Here is a 22,824-nt window from a genome sequence, read left to right as displayed (position 1 = left end):
CGGCACAGAAGTGTGACGGTAGTTTAAGAAGCGGAAACGGATGTTTTGGCATGTTTTGGTGCACCTAAATCTAAGTAGACGGGTGTTTTCGCATTTCGCCCCCGTCGAAATGCGGCCGCTGTGGCCGGGATTCGATCCCCCGACCTCGCATGTGAAACATGTCATGCAGCTAATAAATTTGCAAGAATATAATGCAAGATTTTTTTCGATAGTTTGTGACCTCAGTCCAGTTCACGTTATATTCTTTTTTGCGACAAGGATAAAATACCGTTTTCACTCTGCAAATTTTGTGGCATTTCAAACAGCAACGAGCTAAAACCACTGGGCAGCAATACTGGAATCGCTAAAACGTGCGGAGCTGCGTTCACACACGCTCTAGAAAACACGGCTTTGCCGTGTTTGACTGCGTCGCAGGCACGTCTGAAATGCTGCCTGCTCAACAAACCTTGGTTGCGTGGAAGCGTGGTCCACATTTATACGTTGCTTTCTGTTTCATTGTGGCATCACATCATATTATATTCGCAATATATATGTTCTTTTTCTAAGAGGTCCATAGTCCTCCTCTTGTGTTATATTTGCAGTGTCATTATTTTGTGCCGATGACCAGTGTTCGAGGTTCCATTTAATCGAAAGTAAGCTACATTTTCTGCTATAATTCTGCATAGCAGAAAACCGAAGCCGAACTGCCGAAGAGTGCAAAGCAGCAGCCTCAGTGCAGTCGGAAGTAGACTGATTGCATTGGTCATGCAGAGGTGCACAGCGTACCTCTTTATTATATGGTGAACATTTAGGCTGCATGAAAACTTCATATTGATTTAGCTTTAACCATGTGATATTGGCCATCGCTCCTGCCCTTAGCAAATGTAGAAAATTATCACGGCAGTTCTTTTTCTAACTAACGTTTCTTATAGTTGTGGGATTGCTGTATGTGCAAGTAGGAAACGAATCACAAAAGGAATCAAAAGACAATAATGTGCAAACTTGGAACATTGATTCTGCAGTTTCATGACTCAGAATAAGTAGAAATACACCATGAACAATTGACAATTAACTTTTACTTGACACAGGGCTAAAGCATACAGTAGCCACACTGCATGCTTATGCAGTCACACGTAAATTTAAATTGTACTATAGCTTTCCAGTGTATGCTTCTATTGCTGCATTCTGTCAGAGGGCTGGTAACATGTTTCGTACGTCTAGCAACAGTAGCAAAAATGTGCCAACTATACTTTTTAATGATTTTACAAAATATGTAAACAGTTCGCTTAGAAAAATAAAATCGTAGATTCAATGCAGTGTGATGTGACTTTCTTTGCATGTGTTGCAGGTTCAAAAAATAAGGTGTGAGCTGTTGCCAAAGTTCAGGCCACAAGGGGAAGTCAAAGCAGCAAGAACCGAAGTGTTCCAAAGAAGCAAGTACTCTATTGCTTCAGACGGTGACCTGTTTGAGGGCGTTCTATAATTGGCAGTAAAAAATAACCGCTCAAAATTCCTGTAAGACGTGATTGTTTAACGCACCTTGAGGATGTCACCATATTCTTACATAAAGAAAGCTTGCGAAAAAGATAGAAATAGGTAAAACATACCTTTGTTTTTCCTCTTTCCTGGAGTTCAAGGGAGAGAAAGGTAAATCGCTAAACCAGTTGTTGTTTTGGGTGTCAATTTACGGGCGTCCGAGACGGCTTACGTGCTTTTCCTTTACTTTTTATTTAAATAAACTCCTGATCAGCTCTTTCCTGTTCTTCCGAGAGCTGCCTTTTGTCTTGTCTCATGCTCTTCTGGGCTGCTTTTTAACATTGCTTGAATTACCTTTGCAGCTTTGTTTCGTAATACGCCAAAGCTAAAGCTATCGCGAATTTCTGATCATCGAGCACACCAATCTTGCATATGCAGATGCTGACGCTTCTCGCACCACGAAAATAGGTGGCGAAAGCTGGCGAGCGATCCTTGAACAGAAATCCTTTGTACGATGTGGCAAGAAACGAATGCAGCTGCATAAATTTCAAAGGTCGCTTCGAGGCGCATGAGTAGCGGCGCGTGAACGTGCATCTATTTCATATTTCGCGTATTTCGCTGGCTTTTGTCTTGGAAAAAAAGCAACCAGGCACACTAAAGCACAGATCAAATGCTTGTTCCGGAGGTGATTTCATGTCTCCTACAACTTTGTAATTTAAATCTTTCAGATTTCGACAATAATTAAAAAAAGTCCACTGATCAAAACCAATTAACTTATACTTCGTGATGAAAAAAATATTGGCTGTAAGAACACACGAAAGACGCTACTATGCAGTCGGTACGATTTCTCTAGCGGCTTTGCGTGTTTTCAAAATCTTCGTCCAAGTTAACTGGGACACCCGATATATACAATGTTTCTTAACTCTCATGCACCAAGATTGTAAAATATATAAATTCCACGTAGCTTCACACATTGCAATGTGGTATGAGGGGAAGACAAAAAAACTACTTTCTGGTGGAGGATGCATACCCCAGAGTAGAAGAAACAAGTGTACCCTAATCATTGTTATTGCTGATGCCTGTGCACTAGCAGTTATACATAATATGGCAGTTACAATTGTTTTTCAACAAGCACTGCAAGCTGCTGCCGGTGCACCAATACACAGCTGTAATGAATTTAGGGCAAGTTAAAGCTCTCTATTGAATTTATCTCATACGATACAATTGGAATGCAATATTCTGCAAATAAGTGAAGCGCTGTCTGATGTCCCATACTATGAAACCCTTTTGAAGAACCTGAATGGCCACCTGGGCAGTGACGAGGTGGAGTGTTCAGTGTAAACTAGCGCACCTTGGTTGCCTGAAGCTGTGGAGAATGAATTTAGTTTCAGTTGTGAATGTTTCTAATTTAAATTGCACACAGTAAAAACATCCATGCAGTTTTTCAAAACGCAAGGCCCCACATTATTGTTGTTTAAAAGTAATGATATGTAGGGTCATAACATCTACACTATGGCCTTCCTTCGCAAAAAATCAATGTGAAGTGTTACCACTTTAAGTGTTATCCGTTCTCTGGTCCACATTTCTGTCAAAAATTATTAGTGCCGGATGCTGCGATCAGCGGAGAAACTGATTTCTGGAGCAATATGAAGTATTACGAACTGTAATCTCAGTTCTTTCACTGCTACTTAAGTATTATTTAGTCTTCAAGCAAAAAAGAGGAATAAATACATGTATATTTCACGTCAAAATTCTCGTTACGTTATTTAGTAGTCTGAATTATAAAAGATTCCAGGTTTACAACGCAAGACAGATTTTATCCGCTGAAAGAATGGCCACATGCCAATGATTCTTGCATTTCGTGCTATATATATTTGTATATAATTCAGTTAGAATGTGTGTGCGTTGTCAGCGATATCGCTTGACTTGTTTTAGATTGACTGTTTTTCCAAGTTAGGCCATTCATATTCGCAAATAACCTTGTATCTGACACCCAAGAACTTGCTTAGCGTGAGTATTTCTAACATTTGCAAGATAAAAGGCTCCTCAATGCATATCTAAGCCTAGGGTGCATGCCCCCCTTTAATCTCATCAGCAAGTTTCTGGAAATCATCTGCAAGTTTTCTTAGAATGAATGTACATTTGCTTTCATGGGAGAAACAGGTGGATTATGCAGCATAACAATGAGGTCAGCAAGAAGCAAGTATCAAGAAGCACTGTCGCTCGATGCGCATAGACTATCAAACACAAGAATTATGTGGCAAGATACAAGGCTCCTGAATGCATATCTAAGCCTGGGGTGCATGCCGCCCTCTAATCTCATCAGCAAGTTTATGGAAATCATCGACAAGGTTTCATAGAATGATGTAAATTTGCTTGTATGGGAGAAACAGGTGAATTACGCAGCATAACAGTGATGTCAGCAAGAAGCAAGCATCAAGAAGCACTGTCGCTCGATGCGCATAGACTATCAAACACAAGAATTATGTGGGATGATTTAAAATTCTGGCAGTGGAATGAAATGTGAAAAGGGCTTAAGCTGCGTCAAAATTAGTACATGGAAATATATGACATTGTAAAAGAATATGTGGTATCGAACATGCATGTAATGGCTCGTTTGAATTGGGGAGTCTTGCACTCATATGCACAGTCTATAGGTGATAGCATTATTAAGCTCCTGCTGTTTCCTGTCTTTTCATTGTGAATTACAAACACCGTTCATCTTGTGGCTTATCAACACGCGCTGTATTCTTGCACAAAGAAAGAACAAACAGCACAATGACGTGTATGCTGCATTAGTGTATTTTTCATTTACATGGTCCAAGAGTGGCACAGGTTGTCTTACGTTTTTGCCTATCTTCAAGAGACACCAAGTGCATATTACAAGTGTCCTAATATGCACAGCACAATGTTCACTGCAGTAATTTTATTCATGTTCTTGAATAATAGACAAAACGATATACTGAAAGCTCCTTTACAAAGTGTCTTCTGGGGGCTCGACTCGAGGGCAGTGAGGGCACCGATACTTCTGTTGCAGAGCAGACCTCTGGACCTCTGTCACACTCTCAAGAGCACGTCCCTGGCGCTCGCCTTCTGCCATTAGGCGGTTGAGTGCCTCCAGCAGCACAATGTTTGCTGCAAAAAAAAGTGGTATATATTGGAATGAATCAACCGCATATAAACCAATATTTACAAAGAAAAATGCTCGTTGCACTATTGGAACTAAGTGCGCTTAACTGTGGAAGTTTTTAGTGTAGTATGCATAATAAAACAATGTGTTGGGAGAATGTTGCTTTATTTTTCATAACTGAGGTTGTCTTTTTCAGAGCCAATTGTCATGTTGACTAGCATGCCAGCAGCTGAGCAGTGCGCGCACTTTTACGAGTCTCTATTGTCAGCACCACAAACCTATTTTGTTCACTGCAATACAAATGCCTCTCCCTACAATCCCGTCTTATACGAGCTGATTGCATCCTATGCCTACAAACATCATGTTTGTCTCATTAGCCAATTTTCTACCATCCTCGGCTGCAGTTCTCTCTCCTTGACAAACATACACTGTGCACGCTAATGTAAGTGATTGAAGACGTGCATGGCCTGCCTGGCAATCCCATTTTTTTCTTAATCTCAACTTGCATATCAGTTGCCACGGTTTACTACGCTACTTTCTTCCTGCCTTAATACTGTCCCCAACAATTTTTGTTACTTCGCTTTGTGCACAGTCCTCGACTTCTCAAGTTTCTTTGTTAACCTCCAGGTTTATGCCCCATATTGCATAACCGGTAGAAAGCAATGATCCTAAACTTTTTTCAAGAATACTGGTAACGTGGCGATCACGATTCGGTAATGCCTTCCATGTGCTGTTCAAGCCATGAAATTTTTGTATAGGTTTCCTGCTTTATATCAGTGCCTGCTATTGATATTTCACCTGGATAAAGATACTCTTGCATAGATTCTGCGGGCTTAATGTCATTCATGAATTTCTGTTATCTCACCAAGTTAATGAGGGTAACCTTCAGCTTTCCCATATTTTCGCGGGCCCACGTGCATGTAAAAGCACGAAACCTCATTGGTTCTCAATGCCTTTTTTAAACTGCTGGACATTCAGTTCGTTACTACGAAAGTGACTTAATCCCTGCACTATTATTAAGCTAAATATGAAAGAGCAGAAGTATACTCACCTCCAGTTTGTCGATATCTCCTTTATTGTGTTGGTAGCGAGATCTATTGTGGGCACCGCCTCCTTCGCATCGTAGCTATATAGGCTGTCTTCCTTTTACACACACTATGTAATATTCGTAACGCTCGCAGTCACACAGAGTGGAGGAACTAAGCGCACTCGCAGAAGCAGCACTGGACAAGTTGTTTATTCATCATTGCGCCGTGAACAGTAGGTGCGCGTCGCGATCTATAAAATCGCCGAAGCTATTGGCAGTCTCACGGGGTGCACGGAAAGATTGCGCACGGAGGAACAGAACTATCCAAGAAATAGCGGTCATCGTCGAGCCTGATCACTACGTCGCGCACTGCAAGCTCCGTGTAGGAGTTTGTTTAGATGGGGCTTCTTCGATGTTTAGCCGCCATGCTCGCCCGGTGAATGGATGTGATGACGCCACAGCCTTCCCTTGTGGTATAATGCGAAGCGTTCTAAATTACAAATTATTCTAAAACACATTCAGTTGACATCTTGTAAGCTTTAAAATGCTTCTAAACCACGTTAAGGTAACTAATAATATTGTACTAAATGCATTTATTTTATAACTTGCTTCTGCATGTAATGCACTCGGTGGAACGACAAACAAGTGAAAGAAGGCATGATCAAACTGGGGCTCACGTGAGCCCCAGTTTGTTGACCGCCCAGAAGGCAACGCCTAAGGAACGATAGCCACCAAGAGTGAATCTAGATAAACGAATAAAACTGGAGGCTTGTCAAAAGATAAACTGTGTCTCGGTACCATTAGTGCTTTGATCTTGGGGTTTCGCCAGAGCTCGTGAAGATCCCGAGTTTCGCCAAACTTGGCGTATCCTGTATAGCACCCCCGAGCTCGGGCTGTTGATGCGAAGCGCTAGGACTCGTGATCTAGAGCTACCTGCGATCCCTCGAACGAGCAGCAATAAACCCCATTTCCATATATATATATATATATATATATATATATATATATGCGATCTGGTATTGCAGCTTTTGATAAAAGGCTAGCTCTCACATTGTGTACCTATATTCACAATGCGTACAGTTTGCATGTTCAATACGACAATGTTAGCTGGAGCTTTGTGAGTACGAGCGCTCATTCAGATAGCTTAAGCTTCCTCAATTTCATACGGATGTTCGCATGGCGAAAATACGTAATTCTCCCTGTTTCCTGCGAAAAAATGTATAGCCGCTGCATTATACCAGTGAACTGTTCGTAAAGCTTAAAATAGACAGCACTTTCCGTATATTAACGGGAGCTTTTGCCGCATTTTTGAAATATGACATATTTTCCGTATTTTCACTGCAACTTTTCGTATAGTGACGGAAATCCTGCGTAATATGACGGAATTTTTTTACACTGTAACCATTGTCTTCTCCCAATGTTTTTGTTGTACCACTTGTTCAATTGAAAGGCTTCCACCGAACAAGTTTGTTAGTTTGTCATAGTAGACGTAAAGCTCGGAGGTATGAACGGCGATGAAAGGACAAGTTATGAGCAAGCGCTAATTTCTAAACACATTACTTCAGAAGGCATATTTGTACAGGGGTAAGAATACAAAAGGCAAGAAGACACGAACAAAGAAAAAGGGAGCGAAAGTGTGCGGCCACCATCGAACTGCGACATGGCTGGTTCAGTTATGAGACGCACGATCCTTAGCGCCTTTCAAAGACGGATCGACACCACACTGATCCTGGTCTTCCTGAAATCTTCAAACTTACATGTAACAATATTGGGGCTTTTTTGAGGTTCTTAGCAGCCCAAGGTCAAAACCACTAAGCGACCACGACGGTTACCGCTTGCCACTTCCGCTTTCTGCCTCGTCCTCAAGCATTAAGATGTGTTCACGACAGTGCGCTTGTAGATTTCGGGTTTGCATACAAACTCCCGATAGTGGGTGGACAGGTAATCGACATCTGCTCTGTTGACGGCATTTGCATGTCCACTACGGCAAATACTCGGTTGAGCAAAACACAAGGTGCTTCCAGATAATGCAGTGCAGTAGGCAACAACAATTACATTGCGGACACACTGATGGCGATGCTCATGTGTGCATCTGTGGGTTTTTCTGCCGACCAGCCATCTCAAAGTAATAAAAGTGTTCCAATAATATTAGTAACCAAATATTTACTAGCACGCACAGCTCTCGGTGAAACAAACAACCTTCCTTGTTTGGAGTTTGTGGAATTACGGTGAAGCTTATGCGCACTGTGTGCACAATTTTGAACGTGTGTTTTATTTAATTGCTTCTGCGTTTTATCCTGCTCGCTACATTTCTGCACGACGAAAATATTTTAGCCCTTTCTTGTGGGAATATAATAAAAGCCATGGAGATGCAATTTTCAACAATATTGAAAAGTGGATCTACTGCGGCGCCGTTTACCGATTTACTTTCTTGTTGGGTATTTATGTTTCCTACTTGAACCCTGGGAGTGTTAGCCAGTGCCACAACTCGCAGACCTTGGTGGCCGATATATATATATATATATATATATATATATATATATATATATATATATATATATATATATGTATATATCCCCGCGGCAAGTTGTTTTTTCATCCACTTTAATTTCCATTATATCATAGTTTCTTTATTTGATTTATTAATCACAAGTAATTTCCCCTATGTTGTCCTTGCTGTCAGTGTTTGTTGGCTTCTTATGATATGACTAATAAAAATCGGGACCCTCGGTTAACCCCTTTCGTCTCGTTTATTACTTAACGAGGGTCTCGAATCCGGCTACATTGATGCCTACAGGTAGCATATGCGGGTTTATTGACCAGTTGCCTTCACCCAAAAAAGATCACGTTCTCGTGACGCCTGCGGCAAAAAGGACGTTCCATGTCCGCCGGCAACGTCTGTGTGTGGTGGCACTGGCTAAGACTCCCAGGGTTCTACTAGGACACATAAATACCCAAGAAAGTTGATAGGAAAACAGGGCCGCGGTAGCTCAATTGGTAGAGCATCGCACGCAAAATGCGAAGGTTGTGGCTTCGGTTCCCACGTGCGGCAAGTTCTTTTTTAATCACCTTTATTTTCCATTAATTAATAGTTTCTTTATTTCATTTATTGATCACAAGTAATTTCCCCTGTGTTGTCCTTGGGGTCAATGTTTGCTGGCTTCTTATGATATGACTAATAAAAATCGGGACCCACCGTTAACCCCTTTCTTCTCGTTTATATATATATATATACATATATATATATATATATATATATATATATATATATATATATATATATATATATATATATATATATATATATATATATATACGACGACGACTGTGGCACACCACCAAACCTAGGGGAAGGTCCGCGCTGCACGCCTCACTTTCCAAATACATGCATAGCTCTCAAGAATGCTTATCTATCTTCTGCCACCTTGTCCCCCTCTCATTCATGCTTCAGCGAGTGAATTGTAGAATTATGAAGCTGTTTCATTCAGCGAGCAGCAGCTCTTGCTTCAGTGATCATTCTTGACAGTGTCATCATTCTTAAGTTTTATGAAATTGTGAATAACCAGCTGTGGGTGACAGCATAATTCTTATCCATGAGCTGGAATATTTGAAGGTGCGGACATCACTAGCACAAGTTATCAAAACACACATTCAAATTAAAAAACAATGGATTCACTAAATATCTTCTTAATTGACCAGTTTGCAGCACTTATTGGAAATTACGAACAGTAACCAATGAGCTTGCCAGACATGTTCATTTGATGTGAATTTCGAGGACGACACCCGTGATGAGATATTATTTCCAAAGTCGAAAGAAATACAGGCGCATTACACTTTTTTTTTATTGAATAGATAAAAGAGAGCTTTTTTAAATACGGTAAGTGGGACAACAATGCATTTTTACGGCCAATTCAATGACGAATGTCTCCAAAGTGGCATCATTGTGGAAATTGTTTCCTAGTGGATACGAATTTAAGACTCGCCAGCTACAACTTGAAAATTGCATTTTGTCCAGCATAGTAATAACTTTAAAAGGTAAGCCTTACACGTTTATTAGTTGGTTGAATGCGTGTTTTCATTTCTTGTGCAAGTGATGCCCGCCTCTCTAACAAATCATGCTTTAGGGGCAGAAAGATTTTGTACGCAACAGGCTATATTTAAAAACTATATTTAAATTATTGCCGTGTACGGAGCATCCTGGTCAACTTCAATGTCTTTGTTCTGTGAGGTAGTTTGAGCCATTGGTGGGAGCATCAAACAGACATAGGTCGGGCGTAACTTGTTGAAACTCCCGCAAAATAAAACCTTCATTTCTAAAAATGCTGGATCGGACCTCATAGACTCTTATTTTCCACAGACAAGTTAATAAAAAATCAATAATAAAATCCCTGAACTCCGGTAAGACCGCCTTTTCCATGCGCGAAGTATGCGGAAAGCCAATTAGTATTCTCTGCACACATAATAGGCTATTTGAGCTCACACGTCAGGTTAGGAATTTTAAGATTGGGTACAGCATACGAGCTGTATGCAAACCGTAAACATCTTGGATGTGTGCTGCATGTTTAAAAACATTACCGTGTAGCAATTATGTTCGCGAAGTGACGTTGACTTAACAGATGCAGAATAAGTTTAATGTAAAATAGCGCTAAGCACAAGGCTTTGCTAAGGTAGCTTTCCTTTAACCGAGGTGGATCCTCTGTGTTATTGTAAGCGTCAACGAAGCAAGTGATGTATCGTCTTATTTACGTGCTTCTGTCGCCTCTTCTCATGCATATTTCATACGTTAACAGCGTTTATAGTTCCATTAAAGAAGGTTACCTGCTGTGCAGCGCATGTACAGACCTAGTTTACAGGAATGCCCTCCGTTATAATATTTTTAAGTGTCCTGCTTGCAATGCATTCGTACGTGGTCAACCCAAAGACATTAAGTAAAGGAAACAATCCTTCGCTCAGATGTCTCAGTCCGATGATCTGTGTGGCCCTCAATCCAAATGCGCCAGATGATATGTAATTTCTTCTTTGTTTCTTTCACTTCTCTTCGCTGAATCAGCCGAAGGCGATTCACCGAAGGGAATCTTGTTCACTGAAGAAAAGCTTGTTTTGCCGACATGAAATGCCGAGCTATAATTGAAGAATTCAGAGAACGGGAACGCATCTCACTGAATAGGAAAGCTTGTTTTCCTGACAGGTCAGGACGCGCACCGCTGAACACGGCAAGTTTTGCTCAATGAAATTTTATTGCGTGCATCTTGGTGCATTCTTGATCACTCTCTTTACAATATTGAGCGTCCATCCATTGTTTATCACATTGCCTCAGTGCTGATATCTTTACACACGTGATGCTTACATAGACAACACCCGGGCTTTCTGGAGGTACATCGCCTACGAAGAGAAGCCTACATGTTTAGCCTGTGGAGAATAAACTTCAGAAATGCATACGCAATTATTACGTGTGACACATGATGTAGATGTAAATATGTTTCGTATAATAACTCTTATATTCATGAAAACCTACTCCTTCCTATGTGGATTCCGCACAAACAACGCATGAACGTTGACTAACAAGACTGTATTTATGTTTCTCAATGTCACAGGATCAACAATGTATGCGACTCGGAAGGTCATTTCAATATTCAGTACTTTGTTGTAGGGTGGATGAATTCTTCGCGCTTGTTTTGTCAAAGAGAGATTGAAAACTATCCTCCTCTTACAGCCGTCCTGATGAGTGGGGTAAGGAAGATGATTAGTTGGTATGAATAAAGTGTTTTAGAGCGGGGCTGAACCACCTTTCTTAGAAAACGAATGCACCCCAGCAGCTGTAAACGGCATTTTCGATGGAAACATTTCAGTCACCATGACGCTGAAATCCAGAAATTCATTTTTATTCTGCGACCTCAGCAGCCTTCATCGGGCTTCAAAAAACATTTCTACGTCCGGAGTCATTTACATATTTTTAAAATGGGCTATTATGGTAATTTTGTTATTGACTTCACTTGCGTCGTATCCAACAGCCCTTTTCAAGAAAACGAACCACGAAGGCGTGATACCTAAAGGAATGAGTAAGCTACGGTTGCAACCGAGCTTGCCGGGCGGCTATGTATGCGACGCAGTCTATAAGTTGTGCATTTTAATGAAGTGTTGTTTCCTCTTTTTCCCTCTTGATGATGTGCGGTGTTTTGTGGCGCAAGGGCCAGGTTTGGCCAAAGAGCGCCATGACAAGTGGTAATGCTGACGATGTATTATGGAAGATGTGACTTGGCTGTAAAGTGGCCTAAAAATAGTTGCTGTAAAGTGCGTGAAATCTACTTGCTATAAAATTATGGCGATGACAAATCACGAACACTATGAACATTAAAATCCATCGTAAAAGAATGACGCAGAATAGAAAATATATGAGATGGTAAAAATACCTGGAACACTGTTGCCTCGCCGGAGCCCTGGAAACACAAGGGCCTAGAGGCACGTGCTATACGAAAGAACTATCACAGCGCCATCCTCTGAAAAGAGGAGGCGCTACGAATGCATGGGACTAATAACATGTAAGACAACATCTCTGAGGAAACGTAGGACTGTGTCTTATTAAAAAGCGGTTCGGGACCAAGGAGTATTGCAGGATGAAGAGGAATGTGCTGTCGGTATGCTAATGAAAAATGTCTCTTTCTCTCAGATTCGGCTTCTCGACACTCCAGGAGGACGTGGAGTACGGTCAGCCTCTCCCCGCATCTACCACAGGTTGGAGGCTCACTTCCGGTGAGTAGAAAATTGTGGGTGCCAAACGTGTGTCCTATTCTGAGACGACAGAATAGGGCATCTGTACGGCGTGATTTTGTATTCGAAGGCCAGAATCCTGGAGCTTATTATCCGTTTCCGCGTCCCACATGTGTTGCCAGTGGTCTCGAGGTCTCCTTCGCAAGAAAGGCCTCAGATCTGTGACAGGCACCTGAGCGGTAGGGTTAACAGCTTGCGATGCGATTGACGTGGCCATCTCGTCCGCCAGAACGTTACCCTCAATGCTCCTATGGCCAGGCACCCAGCATATAATGATACGCTGGTTAGATCTGTACGCTATACACAAGACGGAATATAGTTCATTAAGTTCTGGATTTTTGTGTGTATAGAGTGACATCAGGGCCTTCACGACACTTAGGGAGTCTGTATATATCGCGGACTTTTGGAGATTTGATTTTCTTATATGCTTCACAGCAGACCGTAATGCGTAGGCCTCGGCCGTAAATATCCTTGTTTTCGGATGTAGTACATCGGATTCTGAGAAGGATGGGCCGACGGCAGCATACGACACCCCGGCATTAGACTTCGAAGCGTCTGTGTAGAACTCTGCGCAGGAGTGCTTCTGCTGGAGTTCTAGGAAATGAGTTCGCATTTCGATCTCTGGTGCGTGTTTTGTTACTTCTAAAGAGGATATATCACATTCTATGACCTGCCACTCCCAAGGCGGTAACAACTTGGTTGGATGCATTAGGCGAAGCTCGAGGAGTGGGACACGCATTTCATCACTAAGCTCCCTCACTCGAAGCGAGAAAGACTTTCTTACAGAGGGGCGATTATGGAAAAGTGTGGTGCAGGTCATATCGTTAACAGTGTTAAAACATGGATGTTGTTGATTGGATTGTATTTTTAGGAAATATGTAAGACTGATGTAAGTTCTCTGTAGATGGAGGGACCATTCATTTGATTCCCCGTATAAGCTTTCAATTGGGCTTGTTCTGAAAGCGCCAGTGGCTAACCGGATATCCAGATGGTGAACAGGATCTAGCATCTTTAGCGCGCTCGGGGCGGCAGAGTTATATACTACAGCACCATAATCCAATCGAGACCGAATTAGGCTCTTGTATAGGTTCATTATACACTTCCTGTCACTACCCCATGTAGTCTGGGATAGAAGTTTCATTAAGTTCATTGTTTTTAGACATTTTCCTTTCAGATATTTAATGTGTGTAATGAAAGTGTGTCTGTAGTCAAGTATAATACCCAGGAATTTGTGCTTTTTGTTGACAGGTATTTGGTGTCCACACAGTCCTCAGGAAGGATCCGGAAACAGGCCTCTCTTTCTTGTAAAAATAACTGAAGGGCTTTTGTGGGGGTTGATTTTAAATCCGTTTTTGTCTGCCCACTTGGAAATCTTGTTCAAGCCCTGCTGCACCTGTCTCTCGCATACTGAGAGCTAAGAGGATTTGAAGCGGATTTCAATGTCGTCAACGTAGACAGAATAAAGAATGGTGCGTGGTAGCGAAGCACGAAGCGTGTTCATCTTCACGATGAAGAGCGTACAACTCAGCACGCCTCCCTGTGGTACACCTGTTTCTTGTGTGAAAGGTCCCGACAATACGTTGCCGATTTTCACTCGGAAGATGCAATTCAACAAATAGCTTTCAATTATTTTCAGCATATTGCCACAGATGCCCATTTCCGACAAGTCTTGCAAGATGCCGTAGCGCCATGTTGTGTGATATGCCTTCTCCATGTCAAGGAATATTGACATGAAAAACTGCTTATGTACAAATACGTCCCGAATATATCCTTCAATGCGTACTAGGTGATCTGTTGTCGACCGGCCTTCTCTGAAGCCACACTCATAGGGCTCAAGTATATTGTTTAGTTCAAGGAAATGTTGGAGTCTGCGAATATTCATTTTTTCAAAAATGTTACATAGGCAGCTTGTAAGAGCTATCTGGCGATAGCTTGCCGCCATGAATGGGTCTTTCCCCTGCTTCAAAACACGGACCACAATTTCTTCTTTCCATGCAGTTGGAAAGTATCCCGCAGCCCAAATAGTGTTGAAAATTATGAGTAGTGTAACTTGGGTGTCATTGCGTAGCTTTTTGATCATTTCATACATCCTTCTGTCAGAACCCGGTGCGGAGCTCTTGCATGATCTCAAGGCAGCTCTGAACTCGGCAATACTAAAAGGACAGTTGTATGATTCATTCTTCCGACATTTTCTTATGAGTGGCTTACATTCTTCTATTTGTTTGTTTTTGAGAAACGATTCTGAATAATTTGTTGCACTTGACACGCTCTCAAAGTGCTCCCCAAGTGAGTCTGCCTGATCTTGCAGTGTATCGCCCTGTGTATTTACCAGAGGGAGTGAATACGTTGGTCGACCTCTAATTCTATTTACCCTGGTCCAGACTTTGGCCTCATCTGTAAACGAGTTAATACTTGATAAAAAGTTCTGCCAACTTTCTCTTCTGGCCTGCCTGCGGGTTCTCCTGAGTTGAGATTTTACTTTCTTAAAGTTGATAAGATTCTCTGCAGTGGGGGAAGCGCGTAGCAACCCACCATGCTTTGTTCTGTTTCTTAGGAGGAATCCTACATTCGTCGTTCCAGCACGGGACACGCTGTCTGCATGCCAAACCACTTGCTTCAGATATGCATTTAGATGCGGCATCTATTATGAACGCTGTAAAATACTCCACAGCGGCATCAATTTCTAGAGAAGACATATCAGCCCATGAGATGCTAGATAGAGTTCGAAATTTTTCCCAGTCGGCTGTATCTATCTTCCGCCTAGGAGCTTGTGGGGGAAATTCATTTTCTTTAGATGTTCTTAGCAGTACGGGGAAGTGATCGCTCCCGTAAAGATTGCACGTAACTTCCCATTTGAGTTCGGGCAGTATAGACGGGGAAACTATGCTAAGATCTATTGACGAAAAGGATCTGTTTACAAGAGAGTAATATGTAGGTACTTTTTTATTTAGAAGGGACGCTCCAGAAGAAAAAAGGAACTGTTCAACGATACGACCTCGCGCATCGATTCGAGCGTCTCTCCACAAGGTGCTGTGTTCATTGAAATCGCCAAGAACAACATAGGGTTCTGGCAATTGATCTACATAGGATTAAAATTCATGTTTCGTTAATTAGCAATGTGGGGGTATGTAAAGAGAGCTAACGGTGATGAGTTTTTTAGGAGAACAGCTCGAACCACCACTGCTTCGAGAGGCGTTTGTAGCTGTAAAAGTTGACACGCAATGCTCTTAAGGATAACAATGGCGACACCGCCAGATGATGCGATAGCATCATCGCGATCTTTGCGATAACTTATGTACTGTCGGAGAAAGTTTGTGCTTGAATTTTAAGTGTGTTTCCTGTAAACACAGCACTTTTGAATTGTGTTTTTGGATGAGTTCCTGCACATCATCAAGGTTTCTAAGAAGACCTCTGATGTTCCATTGAATTATTTGTGTATCAATTTTGGAAGTGAATAGGTGCTGTGTGTACGAAAACAGATGTTATGCCTTAGATTACAGAGCTCTTTCGAGGCCCTGTAATCGGGGTTTTGCCCTTTCTGGAGCGTTCGAGGAAGCCTCGCCACTCCTTAGGCGCTTTGCGTGCCGTGAGAACAGGTTTAGTGTCCATTGCCTCTTGTGAGGCGCCGGACACATGCTCTTGCGAGCGAGAAGTTTTCTGTGAGGGTCCTGCAAGACCCTTGCGCCCACCAGCCCGGAGGTCGATGGGGCTCTCTGAGGGATTTGGCTGCGCCGGCTGTTGCCAGCGCTGGAAGGGGCCGGGGAGGTTGGGGCAGCCTCGGCTGCGCCCACCTTCGGGGTCGATGGCCCCGTCCGCTGTGTTGGCGTAGCAGCGTTAGCTGCAGCCGCCAAGGGGGCGGATGGCGTCACTGCCGCCTAACTGGGTGTGGGTCGGACAGCCACTGGAGACCGTTGTGGCGCTGCCCCCTGACGCGCCACATCGGCAAAGGTGTGCTTTGGCAGGAAGGATACCCGCCTGCGTGTTTCTTTGAAACTTATGTTTTCTTTCACTTTAATTGTAACTATTTCCTTTTCGTTCTTTCAAGATGGGCACGACCGCGAGTATGCAGCGTGCTCGTCTTCACAGTTTACGCAGTGGAGAGAATTTTCACAAGATTCAGAAGCATGCTCATTAGCACTGCATTTAGCGCAGGTTTGGCGGCCTCGTCAGCTCTGTGAGCTGTGACCGAAACGCTGGCATTTGAAGCAACGCAGGGGTTTAGGGATGTATGGCTGAACACGGAGCTTGATATACCCGGCCTCGATGGACTCGGGCAGGACACTTGTGCCAAAAGTAAGTATCAGATGTTTGGTCTGTATTACCTTGTTGTCACGCCTCATCTTAATTCGCTTAACGTTGATGACGTTCTGCTCACTGAATCCCTCCAAGAGCTCAGCCTCAGTCAGCTCCAAGAGATCATCATCGGAGACTACGCCACGGGTGGTATTCATAGTACGATGCGAAGTTACTGTCACTTTGGCGTCGCCAAATGATACTAGGTTGGGTAGGTTTTCATATTGCTTCAGGTTGCGGAGCTCCAAGAGGAGATCACCGCTTGCCATTCTGGATGCTTTGTAACCTGTACCAAGAACTTGGGTCCGAGTCTTGGACACGAGAAATAGAGAGATTGTTCGTACGGGTTTATTTGGTGTTTCGGAGGGGACTACGTGGAAGCGAGGAAAAGTTTCTTTTTGACGAGCAAAAAATTCTAAAACATTATCGGTGCGCCCCCTCTTCAGGGAGCGATCAGGTAGTGGGGGAAAGGAGGCAGCCATAGGAGATTATAATTTCGGCGGTAACGCCAGCCACCCACCGTGGAGTCCTACTAGGGGACGCTGCAGGGCCTGTAAAACACGGCCTGCAAACGCCAGCTGTACATTACCATTATAACCAAATATGAAATAGCCTAGGTTGGTTATTCACACAACGTTAACCCTTGCTGCCTGGAAAATTGCAAGTAAAGAGAAGCCAGGAGAAGACAGGAAAGGTGGAAAGTGAGAGAAAGACGAAGGCTGGAGGGATCTTTTTCCCTCTTCTCGATAAAGAGCTAGCGCAAGCTTAAAGGTTATGCATACATTTTTTAGCATCTTTCTTGACTGTGCCGAGCGCTATATTAGTTTACCATAACAAGGTTCATCCTGAAGTAAACTCCATTTTTTACAACTAACAGGTCTTTGGACGCATAAGTTGGAAAATTCTAGATGTAGCTACATAAGGGAATAAACAGATTTGACTTTTAGGCAAGCCAAATCGGTACAAGACTTCTATTCAAATGACAAAAACGATCTCCTTTAAGGCTTATATAGAATATTCCACATATTTCTCTCAGAACATATGGCACGACATACTCACATGCACGTAAATGCGCAAATATATGAACTTAACAAGCGTACTTGTGTTCTTTAGATATAGAATAAAAAAGTACATTTATATGCATGCAGAGTTGTTGCGTTTTAGGACAGTTGTCTGCTAATAAGCTCATAAAACACCACACGCTAGAGGTAAAACACATGACCTCCATCTTGTGGCGGGGACGTCAGTCTTTTTCGCCTAGCACTGGCAGTCGAGATAAGCAAATGATTCTAACATTATTGATAAAAGAAATCAACGGATGGCTAGCCCCTGCTCCGTTGCGATCTCAGGTAACTTTATTACGCAGATTTACAGCTAATAGGCAACTGGCGAAACATTAAAAATAAGTAGGCAAAAGTTAAATTGATAAAGATGCGTAGACTTTCTGATTTGCTCAAGCGCGCTAGATGACCATTTTGCACCCGCCCAATCGAAGGAGAATATAATTCAATTAAACTAGCTAGTATATTTCCTAAATGGAAACAATCAAGGAAGTGCAACTTGCCCCGTTATTTTATTGGCTATGGCGGCATCCTATCAATTTCGAAGTCGCGGCTTCAATTCCAGCCGCAGTATTTGCATCTAAATGGAGAAAGAATGTGAAAGTGCTCGTGTCGGTGCATCTCATTAAGCCACAGTTGGCCAAAGGTTATCCGAAACTCCCCACTGCGGCGAGCCCGAAAAGCTGATCACGGTTGCGGGGCGCAATACCTCAGAATTCTTTTTGATCTCGAAGGAAGTGCTCGGAACGACGACTGCCGCTGTATTTGCACAAACAACAAAGTAATGAGCCCGCAATATCACCTAATTTTCTTACTCTTTGCATAGTATGGCCGATTACATTGGCACTCAGGTTGTCATACATTGTACGATGCTATTCAGACGTGTATTTATTCATCCTTTTTCTTTGAGACTGCATTTCACACGCTAACGTTTTAACGTTCTAGCTCAGCGCGAGGCACGCATGCGTGATACAGAATTTACTCGAATGTTGCCTTTGACTGTGTAGATTACCTCAAAACCTGGCGCAACTAGATTATCTGCACGACACGAATTGTGCACTACTTTCTGGAACCTCAAAACCGGATGTTCAAATCCTAAAACGAGCTTATAAACCGTCTCTTCGCAAGGCAGTCGCTTGCCTATGCCCAAATTTTATATTTGGTAGATTTCGTAGAAAAAAACTTGACTCATTGAAGAAATTTACCAAGTACCAAAAAAAAATCATGAGCCATTCCAGTGAACTTGGTTTATCAGCGAAGCTGTTTAGCACACAATCTGGAGGTGACACAGAATTTCCAACAAAGGTGTGAGCTCATTAATTATCTTCATGGGTGGTCATCGTGAAAAAAGGTAGGCACACTCATTTATCTTCTTGTTCGGTTGTCATTAGTTCACTCGCAACTCCAATCAAATTCTTTGATAATGTGAAATCAGTGCGCGCGTTCCGCTGGGTGATCGGTGGCATTGCAAGAGAAATGTCTCCAACACGGAATGCGTAAAGCGTGCCCTTTTTAATACTGACGCTTCCGCATAGAAATTACCGACAACGACAACATGGGTACTGTACTTGCAACCTTACGGGACTATGAGTCATTTCATTTTTTCTTGCCTACAGGCGTGTGAGCAAATTGCCCAAGGTGGTTTGAGCCATTGATGATGACAGTATTCGGCATGCTGTTCCATATGTTGCATATGTGATTAAAAAGAATTGAGGCCCTTTTTTCCTTCACTCTGCTGAGTGCTTCTAACCTCTGCTTTACAGTGCTACGCGCCATCGTATTTTTTGCTCGCTTACGGAAGCGTGAATGATTACGGGGTTATGAGCCATTGAAGATAATTTTTGTTCACGGAGAAAGACCGACAGACAAGGAACATTATTGGCGGTCTTGAGAGGCCGCAATGGCACCTTTTCAAAGAGGTGAGGTAGCCGCCGGCCGTTCCCACGTTGAAATGGGAAGGCTAAGCTTAACCTCCGCATCATGGGCTCTCTGGACAGCCCATACTTGACGTGAGGGCTCGGCGCTCTGCAGCGCAGAGATCCACTGTTTTGCGGTACAGCTATGCGGACCTTTCTATAACGAGGGGCGCTCCTAGAGCATGTGTTCTAAATAACTTCTGTGTCCACAGTCTGGGCAGTCCGGACTAAAGGCGTCTGGATAGATGGAGTGAAATAAAGTCAAGTTTGGATACAATCCTCTCTGAAGCATGTGCAGTATGATAGATTGTGTTCCGTTTAGTTTACGATGGTTAGAGAGTAGACTGTGCTGCCAAGGTAGTAGTTCTTAGTTACCTCATTAAAGGTGGCAAGAATATCGTGGAACTCGACAACACCTCAACGCGAATTCGCTTCCGCGCGGTGGGTTATTTCGCGAGCTTGGACGTGTGCAATCTCGTTGAGGTTGTGTTAGACAATCCACCTCGGGGTCGAGATGTGCCGGGAACTACGTGGTAGTAGTGGGACATGTTACCCTACCTTTGATGACTCTATGTGTTTCACCGGAGACAGAGGCAGAAGCGAGCGCTCTGACCGCTGCCCTTGAGTCAGCGAAGGTTTGTGTTCTCTCTTCGTCTAGTAGTGCGACAGCGATCGCTGCCTGCACCTCCCTAGCCTGGACGGGGAACAAAAATGCACGGAACCCTAACCATATACAGCTTGGCTATAAAAGCCAGCGTGTTTCTTTGCCCGAATAGAGAGTATGAGGTTCAAAATGCAGACACAATTGTTATTGATAGCCTGAAAATCAAGCTAGTAAATTGCTTCTGAAAATCTGACAACTATTCCACTCTGTGGAGATGGAATGGTAGCGAAACTGGCGACCGTTAAGGCTCTCAAATGAAAAGTGAAGTGCTTCGTCTCTACCGCGGGTCGGCCCGATGATAGTGAAATATCTGGCCAACCCGCGGCGGAAATGAAGTAGGCATTACGCGCTGCCCATACGTGGGTCCATCCTGAGGGGTGGGCAATGCCGGGCCGGCCCACGGGTTGGGTGAAGCGGCAACAAGCACTTTCTTTATGTGGGGCGATCCCGAAAGTAGTGCAATACTTGACCCACTCGTAGGCCCACCCACATTTATATTATCAGAGCGTATCAGTGCCTGCCGCAAAAATGCTACCTTAGCAAAGATTTCTGCTTATTGCTGATATGCATGTGCTTAAAGTTTCACTAAATGAACTTAGTTACACGAACGACATTCCTACAAGGGTACTATTTTGAAACAACAGATTTTTATGACGTGCAGGAAGTTCTGATGCCGTGTGGTTTAGACAGCACTGTCTGTCTCAGCTTTATGTGAAAAAGCTTTCTGCTGAGACCTATAATCGCATTTCCGCTTAATCATTTCATTAATGGGCATGCATGATTTGCGGCATTGCCTTTATATCTTTAAATCTTGCGCGATGTAGTAGGTGAGGGATACGAAAAAAATATACAAAGCTTCACCGAAAAGCCTTATTCGTGGCCAGTAGTCATATGTGCTTACGAAAGGCAGAACTGGTAACCCAACCTTTCAATATGCACAGCTATTCTCCGGCAGTTTTATACAAAGTGGGCTTATGTGGTAGAGGAATCCTACCGCGAGTACGATAACCTGCCTCGCCTTTTTCTTCCAGCCCCTTTCGCTTTAGGATGGGATAAATAAAGTTGCTTCTCCCTGTCTCTTTCTCTGAAAAGTAGAATAATATATGATAATCAAATGCCGAACCATAATTTAAGAATTCAGCGAACGGCAATGCATCTCAGTGGAAAGCAAAGCTTGTTTTCCCGACCTGTCTATGTTTTGGTTTGTAATAATAATAATAATAATAATAATAATAATAATAATAATAATAATAATAATAATAATAATAATAATAATAATCAGCCTAGTTACGCCCACTGCAGCGCAAAGGCCTCTCCCATACTTCTCCAACTACCCCGGTCATGCACTAATTGTGGCCATGTTGTCCCTGCAAACACCTTAATGTCATCCGCCCACCGAACTTTCTGTCGCCCCCTGCTACGCTTCCCTTCCCTTGGAATCCAGTCCGTAACTCTTAAAGACCATCGGTTATCTTCCCTCCTCATTACATGTCCGGCCCATGCCCATTTCTTTTTCTTGATTTCAATTAAGATGTCATTTACGCGCGTTTGTTCCCCCCGCAATCTGCTCTTTTCTTATCCCTTAACGTTACACCCATAATTCTTCTTTCCATAGCTCGTTGCGTCGTCCTCAATTTCACCAGGACCCTTTTCGTAAGGCTCCAGGTTTCTGCCCCATATGTGAGTACTGGTAACACACAGATGTTATACACTTTCCTTTTGAGGGATAGTGGCAACCTGCTGTTCATGATTTGAGAATGCCTGGCAAACGCACCCCAGCCCATTCTTATTCTTCTGGTTATATCAGTCTCATGATCCGGATCCATGGTCACTACCTGCCCTAAGTAGATGTATTCCCTTACCACTTCCAGTGCATCGCTACCTATCGTAAACTGCTGTTTCCTTCCGAGACTGTTAAACATTACTTTAGTTTTCTGCAGATTATTTTTCAGACCCACCCTTCTGCTTTGCCTCTCCAGGTGAGTGAGCATGCATTGCAATTGGTCTCCTGAGTTACTAAGCAAGGCAATATGATCAGCGAATCGCAAGTTGCTAAGGTATTCTCCATCAACTTTTATCCCCAATTCTTCCCACTCCAGGTCTCTGAATACCTCCTGTTAACATGCTGTGAATAGCATTGGAGAGATCGTATCTCTGTGTCTGACGCTTTTCTTTAATGGGATTTTGTTGCTTTCTTTGTGGAGGACTACGGTGGCTGTGGAGCCGCTATAGATATTTTCCGTATTTTTACATATAGCTCATCTACACCCAGATTCCGTAATGCCTCCATGACTGCTGAGGTTTCGACTGAATCAAACGCTTTCTCGTAATCAATGAAAGCTATATATAAGGGTTGGTTATATTCTGCACATTTCTCTATCACTTGATTGATAGTGTGAATATGGTCTATTGTTGAGTAGCCTTTACGGAATCCTGCCTGGTCCTTTGGTTGACAGAAGTCTAAGGTGTTCGTGATTCTATTTGTGATTACCTAAGTAAATACTTTGTAG

At 42.9% G+C, this 22,824-nt stretch overlaps 1 non-coding gene across 1 annotated transcript; it reads left to right on the top strand.

The window, feature by feature from the left end:
- Positions 1-8,591: 8,591 nt before the first annotated feature.
- On the top strand, positions 8,592-8,664 carry TRNAL-CAA (transfer RNA leucine (anticodon CAA)). The gene has a single exon. It is a non-coding gene; the product is annotated as a tRNA-Leu (tRNA).
- Positions 8,665-22,824: the final 14,160 nt, after the last annotated feature.

The sequence above is a fragment of the Dermacentor variabilis genome, chromosome 8, assembly GCF_050947875.1.
Source record: "Dermacentor variabilis isolate Ectoservices chromosome 8, ASM5094787v1, whole genome shotgun sequence".
Taxonomy (NCBI): domain Eukaryota; kingdom Metazoa; phylum Arthropoda; class Arachnida; order Ixodida; family Ixodidae; genus Dermacentor; species Dermacentor variabilis.
The sequence above is the reverse complement of the archived record's forward strand: the minus strand, read 5'-3'. Positions and strand labels throughout refer to the sequence as shown.